Source organism: Tyto alba, unplaced genomic scaffold, assembly GCF_018691265.1.
Source record: "Tyto alba isolate M040663 unplaced genomic scaffold, T.alba_DEE_v4.0 Super-Scaffold_40, whole genome shotgun sequence".
NCBI classification, from domain to species: domain Eukaryota; kingdom Metazoa; phylum Chordata; class Aves; order Strigiformes; family Tytonidae; genus Tyto; species Tyto alba.
Genome location: NW_024881316.1, coordinates 48,410,552 through 48,431,325, shown reverse-complemented (window position 1 = coordinate 48,431,325; position 20,774 = coordinate 48,410,552). Strand labels below are relative to the sequence as shown.

The 20,774-nt window shown below is 48.8% G+C and overlaps 2 long non-coding RNA genes across 6 annotated transcripts; both read right to left on the bottom strand.

Moving 5' to 3' along the window:
* Positions 1-306: 306 nt before the first annotated feature.
* LOC122154511 lies at positions 307-10,900 on the bottom strand. 5 transcript variants are annotated; one of them, XR_006166441.1, is made up of 6 exons: positions 10,716-10,900; positions 9,637-9,857; positions 5,952-6,064; positions 4,279-4,431; positions 1,589-3,087; positions 307-1,261 (listed from the first exon to the last, which is right to left on the bottom strand). It is a non-coding gene; the product is annotated as an uncharacterized LOC122154511 (long non-coding RNA). The 5 variants fall into 5 exon arrangements; XR_006166442.1 differs by having other exon boundaries at positions 1,589-4,431; positions 9,637-9,872; XR_006166439.1 differs by having other exon boundaries at positions 1,589-4,431.
* Positions 10,901-11,567: 667 nt separating this feature from the next.
* On the bottom strand, positions 11,568-17,842 carry LOC116959674. The gene is made up of 3 exons (XR_006166457.1): positions 17,210-17,842; positions 12,849-15,689; positions 11,568-12,521 (listed from the first exon to the last, which is right to left on the bottom strand). It is a non-coding gene; the product is annotated as an uncharacterized LOC116959674 (long non-coding RNA).
* Positions 17,843-20,774: the final 2,932 nt, after the last annotated feature.

Here is a 20,774-nt window from a genome sequence, read left to right as displayed (position 1 = left end):
GAGGGAATACTGCCATACTTCGCAGCATCGCCGCTGCGACCCAAAACCTCACCTCGCCGCAAGATGTTCTCTGGGAGTCACAAAGCAAGGCGGCATTGCTCTGCTGGTCCGTGGGGTTTCTGTCCGTTAGAAATCACGTCACGCCGAGGATCACGAACCGTAACCCAACGTAAAGACCGTGGGGTTAGATGATGGCTGGGTCTGGCTTCGCAGAGCAACCTCTGATACGCCGCCGTCAACACACTTTGCAGTTTGCTTAATGAAGGCGGTTCATTAATAGAGCTCAACAGTAATAATCGGAGACAGTTGGAACAATATTACAATTTATTCCCATTAGACGGCTCGGCTGCTCAACCGCAGCTACTGATCTCAGAGACCGAGAATGAAACTATAATGCGAAGATGCAAAAAAAGAAATCTCATTTAAATGGTCATTTAAAAGCCCTTGCAGCTGCTATTTTAGATCAAAACAAAGATTCTCTCTGTGTTATTTTGAAAGGCCAGATTTCAGCAAGGACGGGGGGAAAAAAAAAAAGAAAACAAAACAGCAAACCAACAAATTCAGAATTGTAATCCTTTGGGCCTTCAACATCGAATGAGATTTTATGGCATAAATAAATAAAGAACACATTTCCAAGTGGTTTTGAGATAAGATCTTAGAAGGTAGCTCTTCTTGCCCAGAAGAATTGCACTCAATATCTATCATTTCATGCCTGCTTGACCTGAGGAATATCTTGTCAAGGCAGAGAGAAAACAAATATTAAATTGGTATTTAAGTAACACTGGGATTAAAGTCCATGTTCTTAAGAGCATCCCAAGTGAGCATGAGAGTTAAGAAGATGTCTTAGAGTTAAAAAAAAAAAAAAAGAAAGAAAAAATAACAGCAGGTCAGATCAAACAGGGTGGCAAAAGCTTTAAACAACATTTTTTTGTGCATAGCAGCAGAAAGTAGCAGCTCCTGGGTATGCCACGCTTGCAGCTCAGCCCCACAGCCCCGTGTTGTGGTGGGGTTCTTGTTGGAAGAGGGGAGGACCTGCTGTCAGCCCGCACAGTTGGTTCTTGCACTTGTGGACTTGAGGATCCAATTACAGGATGAAACCGGGCTTTGAACTTCTTGTGGTATTTTCCAGCCGGGGCCTCAGCAAACCGCACCAACGTCTTCTGAAACCGAGTACTTTGCAATGGAGGTAAATATAATCCCCGCTTTACAGCTGGGCATGATGAGCCGCAAGTGGAGGGTGATGTTTTTTCTGTTGAGTCACCTGGAATACGATTTAAATAAGTGGGATGAAACCTGCCAGATGTGCATACTGCTGGGGATAGCAGGTGTCACCCAAATCCAGCCCTTCCTCCTGCATCTTCTCCTCTGATATTAGTTATCATTGGTCTCTCTGTTATATGTAAAATTAAATAGTAAATCTTGTGGGGAAAGGATTGCAGACCAGCTTTTCATTTGATAGAAAGAGGGGCCAGCATGTTTTAAGTGCCATATACATGGACAATAACAAGTGAAAGCATCCAATTCTTGCAAGCTTTGCTTCAGTTTTCTACTTGGGATGAAGAATTTATTTTAAAATCTGAAAACTCACCCTTTCAACCTTTCTTCCATTCTAATTGCCAAAGAGAAACCAGATTCGCACGTGATCGTTGCTACGTTCTGCAAACTTCTCTGAAGACGGAGACATCCTCGGAGGCCAAAGAACCATCCTCAGCTTCAACGTCGGGTTTTATCGGGGCTCTGGGAAGGCGATGACTTCTCATGGCTCTGCAGTCTTGCCTCTGGACATTTCCTTTATGCGAGCCCCTGCCTCCTGCAATGAATTACAGTAATGCAACTTATCTTGCACCGGGCACAAGCTACCTCAGTGTAATTACCCCACTGTGAATTCCTCGGCAAGCCCTTTCCCTGGCTCAGAGTTTCACAATCTGTGGGAAGCATCTCCCTGGAGGGGCACAGCTTGGAGGGAGGATATTGTTTCCATTCACAGCACTGGAACATGCTAATTATTCTGGGAGGAAAGGGGGGGTGGGGTGGGGGGGGTGGCAGCTTTCACTTGGGAGGGACAGGCTGGGCAAATAGTTTGTGAAACGCCAACTTAACCCCATCTTGTAGGGAATTGTCTGCAGCTCTTTTCCCCCTTCCTAGTTACTGTAATGAGGGCCTGACTTCCCAGATTAGCTCTGGCTATTTAAATGCTAATTTAATTAACAAAACATCGGGGGGGGGGGGGGGGGGGGGGGGGGGAAGCATTACTTGTCCCTCCCATTCATTTATCGAATTTCTGAATGCAACACTATTTTCATCAGGTTGAGGAGCTACAGTCATTGCTACACCCACCTGGTCATAGCAGGGATTAAAGCAGTGATGTGGAGGAGAGAAAAAGAGGGCCTCCGTCTCATTTTTTTATAAGCAACTGAATTTCATTGGTTTTGTTTAGAAGTAACCAAGTCAAAACAGTTTAATGTGTCCCACATAACTGGGATGGCTGGGGTGTGTGTATCACCAGGACCCAAGGGAAGAAGATGGCTTTTGTTTTTATTTAGGTGAAGGTATGAATGGTTTGGATCTCGGATCTTCTAGATAGAACTGTATCTCAGGGCAAGCCAGAAAACATGACAGTCTTTTGGAAGTCTTCTTCCAGTCCATAACAAGTAACAAATCAATTGTATTTTAAATATTTTTTTTCATTTGTTAGACTGCGTATCAAAAGAGACGCATCAATTATGAATTTGCAGTAGACCTACTTTCTGCCCATAAATCATTCAGGTGTTGGAAAACTAAAACAGAGGATCTTACTAGTGTTTAGTTAGTTGTATGCAAACTCTTAAGGGGTCCACTTCTGCAAGAAGCTGAGCACCAACTGGGACAGTCCCAGTCAGAGACTGGGAGGCATTCAGGGCAGCCAGCAGCACTTTAGCATCTTCAGTGATCAGGTTCTCAGCACAAAAATATTTTGCGAAACAGTTTAAAAACAAGACCTGTTGCTGTTTTGCATTTTTCATAGATTGTTGTTTTGGCCAGTCCCAGGAGTAAAGAGTTTTATTCTGGTACGATAAGTTTGCCTTCAGGTTTATCTTGCTTTTCAGTCTGGAGATACAAATATATAAATGTAGTAGAAATTTATAGGTACGTAGAAGCGAAAACAGAAGATAGATTTGTTATAAATTTCTTTCAACTATAATCAAGAAAGCAAGCACCAAGGGAAATTGGTATTAAGAACAGGTCAAGAAATCTGGATAAAAGAGAAATTCAATTTATCCAAATCAGTTGTCAAAACTCTGCTTGATATCAAAATGTTGTCTGCTTTTTGTTTTTTGTTGTTTGTTTGTTTTTTTTTTTTTTTTAAAAGGAATTGCTGAAATTTCTCAGCCAACACTTTGCGCAAATGTACAGGTTTGGGAGACTCACATTCATTTTAGCAAGGCACTTTCTGTGCTCCATTATTTTAATAGGAACTTCCTATAATCAAAGGATTGATTGTTCCCTGGGTCATTCGTGACTCTGAATTTCACTGATCCTGGCATGAACTTTTGAAGGTATTTGAGTGTGGCCTCCTAGTCTCAGTGTGAAAAGTATTCACGGCCAAATAAATGAACTCTCGAAGTCTTCTTGCGGCACTAGATTATAACAGATTAAAACCCGAACCACACTTTTTATAGACAGCCCCCTCTTTTTAAAAGTTATTCCAGAGTTCAAAGTCCTGGTCATAAATCTCATGGCATTATAGGACATGTATTACCCAGAGGAAAGCACAAATCAATAGCCAGACCCCGATGTCTCCATAAACCCCATATGTGCCCTGTTTATAGCAGTGAAATTTCTTACACTTTGGCTGGGGTGCTTCTCCCATACAGTGGGATTTCAGTACAAATTCATACTTCTGGCAGCAACGCAAGGCCAGGCAATATTAGCAAATTTTGTGCTGGTAGGATGAGGTTCCTGATGAGTATTTTCTCATTGACTAAAAATTTCTATTATTCTTATCAGCTGTTCAGTTTGCTGATACAGAGTGTTTCAGAGCAACTGGTTTTACCAGCCGTGTTACATTTTCTTTGAGAGGTTCTTTCCTCAGGTAAAGACTCCACACTGGATTTCCTTTGTTTGAAAGGAAAATAGATTTTCTGTCTTTGGAGAAAATGGAGAATCTCTGAAGAACTTGAAAAATACAAAATTAGCGGGAGAGCGTTTCTAGCAGTTGTAAGACAAGTTTGTAGTTCTATAAAAGCAAAAATCCCAACACAATGGCAATTACGGGTACTCTGATGAACGCATATTTACCGAGCTGTGTAATGTTTCCCGCGTTTATCTCCTAGTACTTCTGAGATACATGAATGGTCAGGGCTGAACTGCCTTGACTTCAAAGGTTGGAATATTTTACAGCTTCATCTGCTGAATCATGTTGGTTTTGCTCCACTTCTGCAGAGGCGCCGCCTGCAAAAGCCACATTTTTTTGCTTTTCTGCCCATCCACACCTTGTCTCTTCTTCACCTGCCCTCTTCCCCAGAAGCTGTACAGCTTCAGAGCATGTCCTGGTAATCCAGACACCGACAGACACTGGCCAAGATCCTAATCCAAACCCAGATCTAAATTATCCAGCTGCATTTACACTAATAATAATAATAATAATAATAATAAAAAAACCCTAATGTGTTTTGCCTATGTTTAGCAAATAACACCGCAGGCTAAATTGCCAGCTCCAGATACCCCCAGATTTAACGAGTTGGTAATTTGATGTTGAAACTTGGGAAATTTTGATAAATGGGGATGCTGCTGTCAGTGCCGGGAGCTGTAGAATTTATGGATGAAATGGGATTTTATCAGCGACGACCAAAAATTCCTTTCTGACTCTATAGGCAAGAGTGACACCCGGTGGCTACGGAGCAAAATAAAATCAGGTCTAATTGTAATGGTCCCCTTTCCTGTCCTTCCTTATTTATTGATTTTCCCCTGCTGCTTTTAAGGAAAGAGCTGGGGACAAGCAAGGACTTCTACCCGCCCTCGCAGCATGAGCACCCATTGCCTGGTGGCACCCATTCCCCTGGACCAGCTCCTTTGGGGTGAAAGTGGGAGAGCAAAGGGGTGCTGGCAACTCTCCCATGGCTCCTAAAATGCTGCAGCCAAGCATGGAGACACAGATGTGGTCCTGGCACCCTGAATTTGGGCAGAGGATTTCCACTGATCTTGCCACAACCCTTATGTGGCCCTTCCCAGGGTTTGTCTACGCTCAGGGCTTGCGCTCGTTAGGACACGAGATGGGATTTCTTTTATCCATATTTCAGCTAAAATGGCAGCAAACTCATTAGCACGGGTTATCAGAGAGAAGTAAATACCGGGGGCCTCCTTTTTGCTTTGTGCCTACTACGTAGTGCTTATCATACAGTAAAGATTATGTGACAAAAAGAATGAAACAGCATTTTGACTACTACTGTCTACGTAACCCTAAACCCTAATACCTTCAGCTAAGCGGTTATTGATGGGTATTATGAATGGTTAACTACCTGAAGGAAAGTGTTCAAAAAAAAAAAAAAAGGAGTAATCTTTGCCGAAGGGCTAAAAATGTACTTTATTTGGACTTTAATTTGGACTTACTAGAAATGAAAATGGAAATGCCCAGGTAATTACCTCACTCACTGAGCTGTGGCTTTAATAAATGTCAAGTGTTGGGAGTGTACTGCTAAAAGCTGGTGTCATGGGCCTCTGCTGGAAACGTGCCCATTGAACAAACAAACCAGTTTGGCTCCTAAATCAAAAGTCCCCGTGGTATTTCTGTATGGGTGAGCATTGACATTAGATGTTCCCTAAGGTACCTATCCATATCTCAATGTGTTATAAAGAGGGAACTCAAGCTGAGGTCTGGGTCTGCTTACTGGGAAAATGAAGCCCAGCTCTGATACTTAGACCTTGCTTCTGTCTCTGCTTCCAGACCTCCACTTCACTGGTGTACATGATACCTGGATTTAGGAGCTCACTGGTGCGGTTTCCAATTGAAAACATGGAGCGGGGAAGGATTGTTGAAGGGACAGATTGAGGTACTCTGGTCCTTCACTCATGGATGCCTGCAAAACTAAGAAAACACAAAAATATTTTCTCTTAAAATTTGGGAATACCTCTCCCGATTGCGAATAACTGGGATGGGAAGGAGCATCGGGTTTGTGCCGGTAAGTTTTCTGAGTTTTCAGAAAGGCAAAGAACCACGTTATTACGAGTGAAGAGCATGAAGGAGAGCTTGTTGCACAGCACAAGGCCATCGCAACCAGAGAAGCAAGGAGCAGTGTGTAGCTGCCAGAAATACCAAGCCACCTCTTCCAACACCCCTCAGCTCAAAGGCCCATCTCTTTGCAGAGACATCCTCTTGCCCAGAGCTGCATTGTACAGCATACGGCCTCCCGCTTGCCTTGAGGAGATGTCTCTTAAGAGGCTCTTCCACAGTCAGCTTCACAGCCACACTGTTGCTCCTAATATTCATCACATGCGGGATCAAAAAATTACGTCTGCAGAAAGTTGCTCCAGAACAAAAATGTCATTCAATCATAGAGTGGTTTGGGTTGGAAGGGACCTCAGAGATCACCCAGTCCCAACCCCCCTGCCCCGGGCAGGGCCCCCTTCCCCCAGCCCAGGGGGCTCCCAGCCCCGTCCAACCTGGCCTTGAACCCTTCCAGGGAGGGGGCAGCCACAGCTGCTCTGGGCAACTTGTGCCAGCGCCTCACTGCCCTCACAGTAAAGAATTTCTTCCTTACATCTAATCGAAATCTACCCCCTTTCAGTTTAAAACTGTTGCTCCTTGTCCTCTTGCAACAGACCCTATTAAAATGTCTCTCTGCATCTTTCTTATAAGCCCCCTTTAAGTACTGAAAGGCGGCAATAAGGTCTCCCCAAGAGCTTTCCCTTCTCCAGGCTGAACCACCCCAAACCTTTCATCATGGGAAAGGTGTTTAATCCCTCTGATTATTTCTGTGGCCTCCTCTGGCCCTGCTCAAGCAGGTCAGTGTCCTTCTGATGTCAGGGGCCCCAGGCTGGCCCCAGCACTGCAGGGGGGTCTCCCCAGAGCGCAGCAGAGGGGGAGAATCCCCTCCCTGGCCCTGCTGCCCCCCCTGCTCTGGCTGCAGCCCAGAACACGGGTGGCTTTCTGGGCTGCGAGCAGACATTGCCGGGTCATGTCCAGCTTTTCATCCACCAGTACTCCCAAGTCCTTCTCTGTGGGGCTGCTCTCAATCCACTCATCCCCCAGCCTGTATTGTTACTGGGGATTGCCCTGACCCATGTGCAGGACCTTGCATTTGGCCTTGTTGATCTCCAAGAGGTTCACATGGGCCCACTTCTTAAGCTTGTCCAGGTCCCTCTGGAAGGCATGCCTTCCCTCAGGTGAGGCAACTGCACCACTCAGTTTGGTGTCATTCACTAATTTGATGAGGGTGCACTCAATCCCACTGTCTATGTCATTGGTGAAGACATGAAATAGTACTGGTCCCAGTACAAACCCTTTAGGGACACCACTCCTTACTGGTTTCCCCCTGGACATTGAGCCATTGACCATAACTCTTAACTCAACTCTTTTGTTAACCCTTTCCCTCTGCATGAAGAGCAGTCAAAGCTACTGGGGGCGGGACAGAACACGGGGAGCCCCAACATTCCTTGCCAGGCAACACTCAAACAGAATCCACAGGACAGAAGTGACCATGGCACTGCCAGCTCTGCAGCACACACTGTGCGGCCCTGGGGCTCCTCCGATGGCCCAGCTACTGCAGCCATTCCTCTTCCCCAAAACCTTCTACACCAGAGGTGAGGACTAACCCTGACCCCGACAGCCCCGGGACTCGCTCTGGGGAAATTCAGAGCCCTTTCTCCGTTGCGCCTCTCCCTTCTCCTTCTCAGTCCCCTCATGCGCCCTCCTGTCCCGGCTTGGGATGTGATCACCAGTGAGTGCTCATGTCTCTCTGTCAGGATCAACCTGCCCAGTAAATATAATTTATAGATAATTCCCCAATCTCTTGGAGCCATCTCTCCCATTTCACCACCACATGGACAATCGTCCCTGCCACAAGCTCCCCACTCACCCGGCACAGAGCAGGGGGATGTCTGTGCTCAGGGCTGGCTCAGGGGGTGCCCCAGGAGATTCCTCCAGGTCCTCACCCCTGCACATCTCCCTCTCACCTCTGCAGGTCTGCAGATGGCTCCAAGCAGCAGCTGCTTCAACCCCCATGTCTCCCACTCGGAGTGGACGAGCACCAACCTGCCTCCAGCTGCCACCTTTGTCACCGGCCACAGCGTTGCTTCCCGGCCAGGCGCTGCCCTGTGGGGACCCCCGGGCTGCGGCTCCCCCCGGCCTGGGCAGAGCAATGGGCCCCCCAGAGCCAAGCTGAGCTGTCCTGCCCCACAACTGTCAGGGCAGAGCAGCGGCCTCAGCCCGTCCAGTGCTGCCACCGTCCCTCCGCAGCCACCACCACGTCGAGGGACAGTACACGCACCATGGCCTGTCCAGCAGAGCCAACCGCTGGCGGCACCCCCAGGCAGTGGCAGCCACCCAGGCAACAATATCCCCATGGTTAAGGACATCCTCCCAGGTGTTGACATCTCCCTGGCGAGTGATGTCCCCATGGATGAGGACATCCTCCCAGGTGTTGACATCTCCCTGGCGAGTGATGTCCCCATGGATGAGGACATCCTCCCAGGATGTGACATCTCCCTGGCGAGTGATGTCCCCATGGATGAGGACATCCTCCCAGGTGTTGACATCTCCCTGGCGAGTGATGTCCCCATGGATGAGGACATCCTCCCAGGATGTGACATCTCCCTGGCGAGTGATGTCCCCATGGATGAGGACATCCTCCCAGGATGTGACATCTCCCTGGCGAGTGATGTCCCCATGGATGAGGGCACCCCCCTGGGTGGTAACATCTCCCCCAGCCACTCTGCTGCCCTCCACGTCCAAGCCATCAGGGACCCCGGGGTGATTCCAGCCGGTGACGTTGTGCTGCCTGAGGTGGTGCTGCTGGAAGAGGCTATGAGGCACTTGGATTGCTCCCTGGGGGCAAGGGGGGGATCAGCCGGGACGATTCCAGCAGCGTCCCCGTGCCCGTGGACACCGGTGGCACTAGTGGCTCCATCCCCCAGCGCAGGATCAGCTCGCTGTGGCTGCCCGAGAAGATGCTCCCCAATGACTCGTGTCCCCAAGGCCTCCAAAGCCACCCTGAGCAGGGAGCACTTAACTCCCATCAGGATGAGGGCTGAGGATCCACGGCAGGACGTGGGGACAGACCTGCCACCCCCTCAGGGCAGTGTGTCCCGGCACGACACCAGCCGGGAGAAGCGAGGGGAGAAGTGAGGGGAGAAGCGAGCGGAGAAGCGAGCGGAGAAGCGAGCGGAGAAGCGAGGGGAGAAGCGAGCGGAGAAGCGAGGGGAGAAGCGAGGGGAGAAGCGAGCGGAGAAGCGAGGGGAGAAGCGGCAAAATGGCTCCCGGCCAGAAAATGGCGGCAAGCGCAAGGCCCCTGCAGCCAGTGCTGGGGCGGGGGGTGGGACTGGGCCTGTTGCGGGGAACGGGTGGGTTTGGGGAGGGGGGAGGGTGTGTTGACGATGTAGTAGCTTTGGTAGTGCGTGTTTTGTTCTCAGTTTTTCCATTAAAAGCCATTTATCCAGAACCTGTCCGTGCCTCACTGACGTCCTCCAGGCAGGTGACATCCGTAGCTCTTCCCTCGTCCTCTAATGCCGTCACTCCATCATGGAAGGCCGCTGGATTAGTCGGGCACGATTTGCCCTCGGCGAAGCCACGCTGGCTGTCTCTAAAGCGGCTGCTGAGCTGTTGTCATTCCATTTTCTAGCTCTGCAGTCACCAGTTGTGAGGCATTCATGACTCTCGGCCGCTATGAATTTACAAACTGGCAAAAATGAGCTCTCTAAAGTAGAAACATCCTTCCCAGTAAACTGCCCTGGCATTTTATCGGAATCTGTTTTAGTTTTCCTGCTCTGTGCTGAAATCCTGTAAATTCTTCACCATTGCTTCTGCCACTGTTAGTGCTACTGGTCCCCAGAAATGTTCCAGCTCCCTCTTGCCTGAAATCGCTTTTGAATTCACTCCCTGCTGTAACATCGCAAACCGATTTGCCGCACACTCTATCTCCTACAACATTTCTTAAGTAAGCACCTTACAACTGGCCTTTTTTGACATGCCAAGCTAATAGCTACTGTTTCATTTTGCATTTCTCATAGTACCAGGGAATGTGAAATACTATTTTTAATATATTGCTGCCTATCCTCACTTTCTGCATTAGTTTCACAGATTTTCAGTATACTTCTTTCACTATTTCTTTTCGTCACCAGATTTTCTGCAGAATAGCCCTCTGCCAAAGTTTGTTGCCTTACAGTGATTTTTGTCTTTGCCCTTTGCTACATAGAAGCCAGCACAAATAAGGGAAAAACTGACTATACAAGAGAGTGTGAAAATACCTTACGTCTAAATGACAAAACTAAGATCTTCATAAAGATTAATTAATAAATAAATATACCTATACACACTTCCCCCCCACCCCCCCCCCGACACATACACCTATAAACACGCCCCCGCGACGGGTCACGCGCACCTCGACACCCACACCTGCCCCTACAGACACCCATGAGGACCGGCACCCCCCGGCCTCCCGCCCCGCTCTGCCCCTCGGGCCCGCTCCCCTCACACCAGCGCCGGGGAGCGGGGGAGTGTCACTGAGGGAGGAAAGTCTCACCTCGCCGGTTCGTGGGGCGGACGCGCACCGCCACCTTCACTTTGGAGTCCCCCATCGCGCTGCTCCAACCTCCTCCCCGGCTCCTTCGTCCCTCCTCGGCTTCCGTTTACGGAGGGACAACCGGCGGGGCGGGGAGGAGGGCGGAGCGGGGCGGGAGGGGGTGTCAAACCGGGGGGAGGGGGGGGGCGGAGGAAGGGAGGCACCGTGTGTGACCGACGTCCGGCTGGACTACAGATCCCAGCGTGCAGCGCCGCCCACCCCGCCGCTCCGGGGAGGCGGGCAGCGAGGCGCGATGCCCGCTGGGAGTTGTAGTCCTTTCCGCGCCCGTCTCCTGGCGGGACAGCATTGCATGCTGGGATATGTGGTCCGCTAGCATAGACGAGTTTCGTGAGGGGGCGAGCCCCAAATGGCGTTTGTGGGTTGTGTCGCGCTGACAGAGAAGGGGGGTCTCAGGCTCACCCCAGGTCCTGCCACACATCACCAGAGTGGCTGTGGGCCAGCCCTGTCCCACCTCAGTCTGTGCTGCCTGTGCCTCGGGCCCTTTTTGAGGGAATACTGCCATACTTCGCAGCATCGCCGCTGCGACCCAAAACCTCACCTCGCCGCAAGATGTTCTCTGGGAGTCACAAAGCAAGGCGGCATTGCTCTGCTGGTCCGTGGGGTTTCTGTCCGTTAGAAATCACGTCACGCCGAGGATCACGAACCGTAACCCAACGTAAAGACCGTGGGGTTAGATGATGGCTGGGTCTGGCTTCGCAGAGCAACCTCTGATACGCCGCCGTCAACACACTTTGCAGTTTGCTTAATGAAGGCGGTTCATTAATAGAGCTCAACAGTAATAATCGGAGACAGTTGGAACAATATTACAATTTATTCCCATTAGACGGCTCGGCTGCTCAACCGCAGCTACTGATCTCAGAGACCGAGAATGAAACTATAATGCGAAGATGCAAAAAAAGAAATCTCATTTAAATGGTCATTTAAAAGCCCTTGCAGCTGCTATTTTAGATCAAAACAAAGATTCTCTCTGTGTTATTTTGAAAGGCCAGATTTCAGCAAGGACGGGGGGAAAAAAAAAAGAAAACAAAACAGCAAACCAACAAATTCAGAATTGTAATCCTTTGGGCCTTCAACATCGAATGAGATTTTATGGCATAAATAAATAAAGAACACATTTCCAAGTGGTTTTGAGATAAGATCTTAGAAGGTAGCTCTTCTTGCCCAGAAGAATTGCACTCAATATCTATCATTTCATGCCTGCTTGACCTGAGGAATATCTTGTCAAGGCAGAGAGAAAACAAATATTAAATTGGTATTTAAGTAACACTGGGATTAAAGTCCATGTTCTTAAGAGCATCCCAAGTGAGCATGAGAGTTAAGAAGATGTCTTAGAGTTAAAAAAAAAAAAAAAGAAAGAAAAAATAACAGCAGGTCAGATCAAACAGGGTGGCAAAAGCTTTAAACAACATTTTTTTGTGCATAGCAGCAGAAAGTAGCAGCTCCTGGGTATGCCACGCTTGCAGCTCAGCCCCACAGCCCCGTGTTGTGGTGGGGTTCTTGTTGGAAGAGGGGAGGACCTGCTGTCAGCCCGCACAGTTGGTTCTTGCACTTGTGGACTTGAGGATCCAATTACAGGATGAAACCGGGCTTTGAACTTCTTGTGGTATTTTCCAGCCGGGGCCTCAGCAAACCGCACCAACGTCTTCTGAAACCGAGTACTTTGCAATGGAGGTAAATATAATCCCCGCTTTACAGCTGGGCATGATGAGCCGCAAGTGGAGGGTGATGTTTTTTCTGTTGAGTCACCTGGAATACGATTTAAATAAGTGGGATGAAACCTGCCAGATGTGCATACTGCTGGGGATAGCAGGTGTCACCCAAATCCAGCCCTTCCTCCTGCATCTTCTCCTCTGATATTAGTTATCATTGGTCTCTCTGTTATATGTAAAATTAAATAGTAAATCTTGTGGGGAAAGGATTGCAGACCAGCTTTTCATTTGATAGAAAGAGGGGCCAGCATGTTTTAAGTGCCATATACATGGACAATAACAAGTGAAAGCATCCAATTCTTGCAAGCTTTGCTTCAGTTTTCTACTTGGGATGAAGAATTTATTTTAAAATCTGAAAACTCACCCTTTCAACCTTTCTTCCATTCTAATTGCCAAAGAGAAACCAGATTCGCACGTGATCGTTGCTACGTTCTGCAAACTTCTCTGAAGACGGAGACATCCTCGGAGGCCAAAGAACCATCCTCAGCTTCAACGTCGGGTTTTATCGGGGCTCTGGGAAGGCGATGACTTCTCATGGCTCTGCAGTCTTGCCTCTGGACATTTCCTTTATGCGAGCCCCTGCCTCCTGCAATGAATTACAGTAATGCAACTTATCTTGCACCGGGCACAAGCTACCTCAGTGTAATTACCCCACTGTGAATTCCTCGGCAAGCCCTTTCCCTGGCTCAGAGTTTCACAATCTGTGGGAAGCATCTCCCTGGAGGGGCACAGCTTGGAGGGAGGATATTGTTTCCATTCACAGCACTGGAACATGCTAATTATTCTGGGAGGAAAGGGGGGGTGGGGTGGGGGGGTGGCAGCTTTCACTTGGGAGGGACAGGCTGGGCAAATAGTTTGTGAAACGCCAACTTAACCCCATCTTGTAGGGCATTGTCTGCAGCTCTTTTCCCCCTTCCTAGTTACTGTAATGAGGGCCTGACTTCCCAGATTAGCTCTGGCTATTTAAATGCTAATTTAATTAACAAAACATCCGGGGGGGGGGGGGGGGGGGGGGGGGAAGCATTACTTGTCCCTCCCATTCATTTATCGAATTTCTGAATGCAACACTATTTTCATCAGGTTGAGGAGCTACAGTCATTGCTACACCCACCTGGTCATAGCAGGGATTAAAGCAGTGATGTGGAGGAGAGAAAAAGAGGGCCTCCGTCTCATTTTTTTATAAGCAACTGAATTTCATTGGTTTTGTTTAGAAGTAACCAAGTCAAAACAGTTTAATGTGTCCCACATAACTGGGATGGCTGGGGTGTGTGTATCACCAGGACCCAAGGGAAGAAGATGGCTTTTGTTTTTATTTAGGTGAAGGTATGAATGGTTTGGATCTCGGATCTTCTAGATAGAACTGTATCTCAGGGCAAGCCAGAAAACATGACAGTCTTTTGGAAGTCTTCTTCCAGTCCATAACAAGTAACAAATCAATTGTATTTTAAATATTTTTTTTCATTTGTTAGACTGCGTATCAAAAGAGACGCATCAATTATGAATTTGCAGTAGACCTACTTTCTGCCCATAAATCATTCAGGTGTTGGAAAACTAAAACAGAGGATCTTACTAGTGTTTAGTTAGTTGTATGCAAACTCTTAAGGGGTCCACTTCTGCAAGAAGCTGAGCACCAACTGGGACAGTCCCAGTCAGAGACTGGGAGGCATTCAGGGCAGCCAGCAGCACTTTAGCATCTTCAGTGATCAGGTTCTCAGCACAAAAATATTTTGCGAAACAGTTTAAAAACAAGACCTGTTGCTGTTTTGCATTTTTCATAGATTGTTGTTTTGGCCAGTCCCAGGAGTAAAGAGTTTTATTCTGGTACGATAAGTTTGCCTTCAGGTTTATCTTGCTTTTCAGTCTGGAGATACAAATATATAAATGTAGTAGAAATTTATAGGTACTTAGAAGCGAAAACAGAAGATAGATTTGTTATAAATTTCTTTCAACTATAATCAAGAAAGCAAGCACCAAGGGAAATTGGTATTAAGAACAGGTCAAGAAATCTGGATAAAAGAGAAATTCAATTTATCCAAATCAGTTGTCAAAACTCTGCTTGATATCAAAATGTTGTCTGCTTTTTGTTTTTTGTTGTTTGTTTGTTTTTTTTTTTTTTTTAAAAGGAATTGCTGAAATTTCTCAGCCAACACTTTGCGCAAATGTACAGGTTTGGGAGACTCACATTCATTTTAGCAAGGCACTTTCTGTGCTCCATTATTTTAATAGGAACTTCCTATAATCAAAGGATTGATTGTTCCCTGGGTCATTCGTGACTCTGAATTTCACTGATCCTGGCATGAACTTTTGAAGGTATTTGAGTGTGGCCTCCTAGTCTCAGTGTGAAAAGTATTCACGGCCAAATAAATGAACTCTCGAAGTCTTCTTGCGGCACTAGATTATAACAGATTAAAACCCGAACCACACTTTTTATAGACAGCCCCCTCTTTTTAAAAGTTATTCCAGAGTTCAAAGTCCTGGTCATAAATCTCATGGCATTATAGGACATGTATTACCCAGAGGAAAGCACAAATCAATAGCCAGACCCCGATGTCTCCATAAACCCCATATGTGCCCTGTTTATAGCAGTGAAATTTCTTACACTTTGGCTGGGGTGCTTCTCCCATACAGTGGGATTTCAGTACAAATTCATACTTCTGGCAGCAACGCAAGGCCAGGCAATATTAGCAAATTTTGTGCTGGTAGGATGAGGTTCCTGATGAGTATTTTCTCATTGACTAAAAATTTCTATTATTCTTATCAGCTGTTCAGTTTGCTGATACAGAGTGTTTCAGAGCAACTGGTTTTACCAGCCGTGTTACATTTTCTTTGAGAGGTTCTTTCCTCAGGTAAAGACTCCACACTGGATTTCCTTTGTTTGAAAGGAAAATAGATTTTCTGTCTTTGGAGAAAATGGAGAATCTCTGAAGAACTTGAAAAATACAAAATTAGCGGGAGAGCGTTTCTAGCAGTTGTAAGACAAGTTTGTAGTTCTATAAAAGCAAAAATCCCAACACAATGGCAATTACGGGTACTCTGATGAACGCATATTTACCGAGCTGTGTAATGTTTCCCGCGTTTATCTCCTAGTACTTCTGAGATACATGAATGGTCAGGGCTGAACTGCCTTGACTTCAAAGGTTGGAATATTTTACAGCTTCATCTGCTGAATCATGTTGGTTTTGCTCCACTTCTGCAGAGGCGCCGCCTGCAAAAGCCACATTTTTTTGCTTTTCTGCCCATCCACACCTTGTCTCTTCTTCACCTTCCCTCTTCCCCAGAAGCTGTACAGCTTCAGAGCATGTCCTGGTAATCCAGACACCGACAGACACTGGCCAAGATCCTAATCCAAACCCAGATCTAAATTATCCAGCTGCATTTACACTAATAATAATAATAATAATAATAATAAAAAAACCCTAATGTGTTTTGCCTATGTTTAGCAAATAACACCGCAGGCTAAATTGCCAGCTCCAGATACCCCCAGATTTAACGAGTTGGTAATTTGATGTTGAAACTTGGGAAATTTTGATAAATGGGGATGCTGCTGTCAGTGCCGGGAGCTGTAGAATTTATGGATGAAATGGGATTTTATCAGCGACGACCAAAAATTCCTTTCTGACTCTATAGGCAAGAGTGACGCCCGGTGGCTACGGAGCAAAATAAAATCAGGTCTAATTGTAATGGTCCCCTTTCCTGTCCTTCCTTATTTATTGATTTTCCCCTGCTGCTTTTAAGGAAAGAGCTGGGGACAAGCAAGGACTTCTACCCGCCCTCGCAGCATGAGCACCCATTGCCTGGTGGCACCCATTCCCCTGGACCAGCTCCTTTGGGGTGAAAGTGGGAGAGCAAAGGGGTGCTGGCAACTCTCCCATGGCTCCTAAAATGCTGCAGCCAAGCATGGAGACACAGATGTGGTCCTGGCACCCTGAATTTGGGCAGAGGATTTCCACTGATCTTGCCACAACCCTTATGTGGCCCTTCCCAGGGTTTGTCTACGCTCAGGGCTTGCGCTCGTTAGGACACGAGATGGGATTTCTTTTATCCATATTTCAGCTAAAATGGCAGCAAACTCATTAGCACGGGTTATCAGAGAGAAGTAAATACCGGGGGCCTCCTTTTTGCTTTGTGCCTACTACGTAGTGCTTATCATACAGTAAAGATTATGTGACAAAAAGAATGAAACAGCATTTTGACTACTACTGTCTACGTAACCCTAAACCCTAATACCTTCAGCTAAGCGGTTATTGATGGGTATTATGAATGGTTAACTACCTGAAGGAAAGTGTTCAAAAAAAAAAAAAAAGGAGTAATCTTTGCCGAAGGGCTAAAAATGTACTTTATTTGGACTTTAATTTGGACTTACTAGAAATGAAAATGGAAATGCCCAGGTAATTACCTCACTCACTGAGCTGTGGCTTTAATAAATGTCAAGTGTTGGGAGTGTACTGCTAAAAGCTGGTGTCATGGGCCTCTGCTGGAAACGTGCCCATTGAACAAACAAACCAGTTTGGCTCCTAAATCAAAAGTCCCCGTGGTATTTCTGTATGGGTGAGCATTGACATTAGATGTTCCCTAAGGTACCTATCCATATCTCAATGTGTTATAAAGAGGGAACTCAAGCTGAGGTCTGGGTCTGCTTACTGGGAAAATGAAGCCCAGCTCTGATACTTAGACCTTGCTTCTGTCTCTGCTTCCAGACCTCCACTTCACTGGTGTACATGATACCTGGATTTAGGAGCTCACTGGTGCGGTTTCCAATTGAAAACATGGAGCGGGGAAGGATTGTTGAAGGGACAGATTGAGGTACTCTGGTCCTTCACTCATGGATGCCTGCAAAACTAAGAAAACACAAAAATATTTTCTCTTAAAATTTGGGAATACCTCTCCCGATTGCGAATAACTGGGATGGGAAGGAGCATCGGGTTTGTGCCGGTAAGTTTTCTGAGTTTTCAGAAAGGCAAAGAACCACGTTATTACGAGTGAAGAGCATGAAGGAGAGCTTGTTGCACAGCACAAGGCCATCGCAACCAGAGAAGCAAGGAGCAGTGTGTAGCTGCCAGAAATACCAAGCCACCTCTTCCAACACCCCTCAGCTCAAAGGCCCATCTCTTTGCAGAGACATCCTCTTGCCCAGAGCTGCATTGTACAGCATACGGCCTCCCGCTTGCCTTGAGGAGATGTCTCTTAAGAGGCTCTTCCACAGTCAGCTTCACAGCCACACTGTTGCTCCTAATATTCATCACATGCGGGATCAAAAAATTACGTCTGCAGAAAGTTGCTCCAGAACAAAAATGTCATTCAATCATAGAGTGGTTTGGGTTGGAAGGGACCTCAGAGATCACCCAGTCCCAACCCCCCTGCCCCGGGCAGGGCCCCCTTCCCCCAGCCCAGGGGGCTCCCAGCCCCGTCCAACCTGGCCTTGAACCCTTCCAGGGAGGGGGCAGCCACAGCTGCTCTGGGCAACTTGTGCCAGCGCCTCACTGCCCTCACAGTAAAGAATTTCTTCCTTACATCTAATCGAAATCTACCCCCTTTCAGTTTAAAACTGTTGCTCCTTGTCCTCTTGCAACAGACCCTATTAAAATGTCTCTCTGCATCTTTCTTATAAGCCCCCTTTAAGTACTGAAAGGCGGCAATAAGGTCTCCCCAAGAGCTTTCCCTTCTCCAGGCTGAACCACCCCAAACCTTTCATCATGGGAAAGGTGTTTAATCCCTCTGATTATTTCTGTGGCCTCCTCTGGCCCTGCTCAAGCAGGTCAGTGTCCTTCTGATGTCAGGGGCCCCAGGCTGGCCCCAGCACTGCAGGGGGGTCTCCCCAGAGCGCAGCAGAGGGGGAGAATCCCCTCCCTGGCCCTGCTGCCCCCCCTGCTCTGGCTGCAGCCCAGAACACGGGTGGCTTTCTGGGCTGCGAGCAGACATTGCCGGGTCATGTCCAGCTTTTCATCCACCAGTACTCCCAAGTCCTTCTCTGTGGGGCTGCTCTCAATCCACTCATCCCCCAGCCTGTATTGTTACTGGGGATTGCCCTGACCCATGTGCAGGACCTTGCATTTGGCCTTGTTGATCTCCAAGAGGTTCACATGGGCCCACTTCTTAAGCTTGTCCAGGTCCCTCTGGAAGGCATGCCTTCCCTCAGGTGAGGCAACTGCACCACTCAGTTTGGTGTCATTCACTAATTTGATGAGGGTGCACTCAATCCCACTGTCTATGTCATTGGTGAAGACATGAAATAGTACTGGTCCCAGTACAAACCCTTTAGGGACACCACTCCTTACTGGTTTCCCCCTGGACATTGAGCCATTGACCATAACTCTTAACTCAACTCTTTTGTTAACCCTTTCCCTCTGCATGAAGAGCAGTCAAAGCTACTGGGGGCGGGACAGAACACGGGGAGCCCCAACATTCCTTGCCAGGCAACACTCAAACAGAATCCACAGGACAGAAGTGACCATGGCACTGCCAGCTCTGCAGCACACACTGTGCGGCCCTGGGGCTCCTCCGATGGCCCAGCTACTGCAGCCATTCCTCTTCCCCAAAACCTTCTACACCAGAGGTGAGGACTAACCCTGACCCCGACAGCCCCGGGACTCGCTCTGGGGAAATTCAGAGCCCTTTCTCCGTTGCGCCTCTCCCTTCTCCTTCTCAGTCCCCTCATGCGCCCTCCTGTCCCGGCTTGGGATGTGATCACCAGTGAGTGCTCATGTCTCTCTGTCAGGATCAACCTGCCCAGTAAATATAATTTATAGATAATTCCCCAATCTCTTGGAGCCATCTCTCCCATTTCACCACCACATGGACAATCGTCCCTGCCACAAGCTCCCCACTCACCCGGCACAGAGCAGGGGGATGTCTGTGCTCAGGGCTGGCTCAGGGGGTGCCCCAGGAGATTCCTCCAGGTCCTCACCCCTGCACATCTCCCTCTCACCTCTGCAGGTCTGCAGATGGCTCCAAGCAGCAGCTGCTTCAACCCCCATGTCTCCCACTCGGAGTGGACGAGCACCAACCTGCCTCCAGCTGCCACCTTTGTCACCGGCCACAGCGTTGCTTCCCGGCCAGGTGCTGCCCTGTGGGGACCCCCGGGCTGCGGCTCCCCCCGGCCTGGGCAGAGCAATGGGCCCCCCAGAGCCAAGCTGAGCTGTCCTGCCCCACAACTGTCAGGGCAGAGCAGCGGCCTCAGCCCGTCCAGTGCTGCCACCGTCCCTCCGCAGCCACCACCACGTCGAGGGACAGTACACGCACCATGGCCTGTCCAGCAGAGCCAACCGCTGGCGGCACCCCCAGGCAGTGGCAGCCACCCAGGCAACAATATCCCCATGGTTAAGGACATCCTCCCAGGTGTTGACATCTCCCTGGCGAGTGATGTCCCCATGGATGAGGACATCCTCCCAGGTGTTGACATCTCCCTGGCGAGTGATGTCCCCATGGATGAGGACATCCTCCCAGGTGTTGATATCTCCCTGGCGAGTGATGTCCCCATGGATGAGGACATCCTCCCAGGATGTGACATCTCCCTGGCGAGTGATGTCCCCATGGATGAGGGCACCCCCCTGGGTGGTAACATCTCCCCCAGCCACTCTGCTGCCCTCCATGTCCAAGCCATCAGGGACCCCGGGGTGATTCCAGCCGGTGACGTTGTGCTGCCTGAGGTGGTGCTGCTGGAAGAGGCTATGAGGCACTTGGATTGCTCCCTGGGGGCAAGGGGGGGATCAGCCGGGACGATTCCAGCAGCGTCCCCGTGCCCGTGGACACCGGTGGCACTAGTGGCTCCATCCCCCAGCGCAGGATCAGCTCGCTGTGGCTGCCCGAGAAGATGCTCCCCAATGACTCGTGTCCCCAAGGCCTCCAAAGCCACCTTGAGCAGGGAGCACTTAACTCCCATCAGGATGAGGGCTGAGGATCCACGGCAGGACGTGGGGACAGACCTGCCACCCCCTCAGGGCAGTGTGTCCCGGCACGACACCAGCCGGGAGAAGCGAGCGGAGAAGCGAGCGGAGAAGCGAGGGGAGAAGCGAGGGGAGAAGCGAGGGGAGAAGCGAGCGGAGAAGCGAGCGGAGAAGCGAGGGGAGAAGCGAGCGGAGAAGCGAGCGGAGAAGCGAGGGGAGAAGCGAGCGGAGAAGCGAGGGGAGAAGCGAGCGGAGAAGCGAGCGGAGAAGCGGCAAAATGGCTCCCGGCCAGAAAATGGCGGCAAGCGCAAGGCCCCTGCAGCCAGTGCTGGGGCGGGGGGTGGGACTGGGCCTGTTGCGGGGAACGGGTGGGTTTGGGGAGGGGGGAGGGTGTGTTGACGATGTAG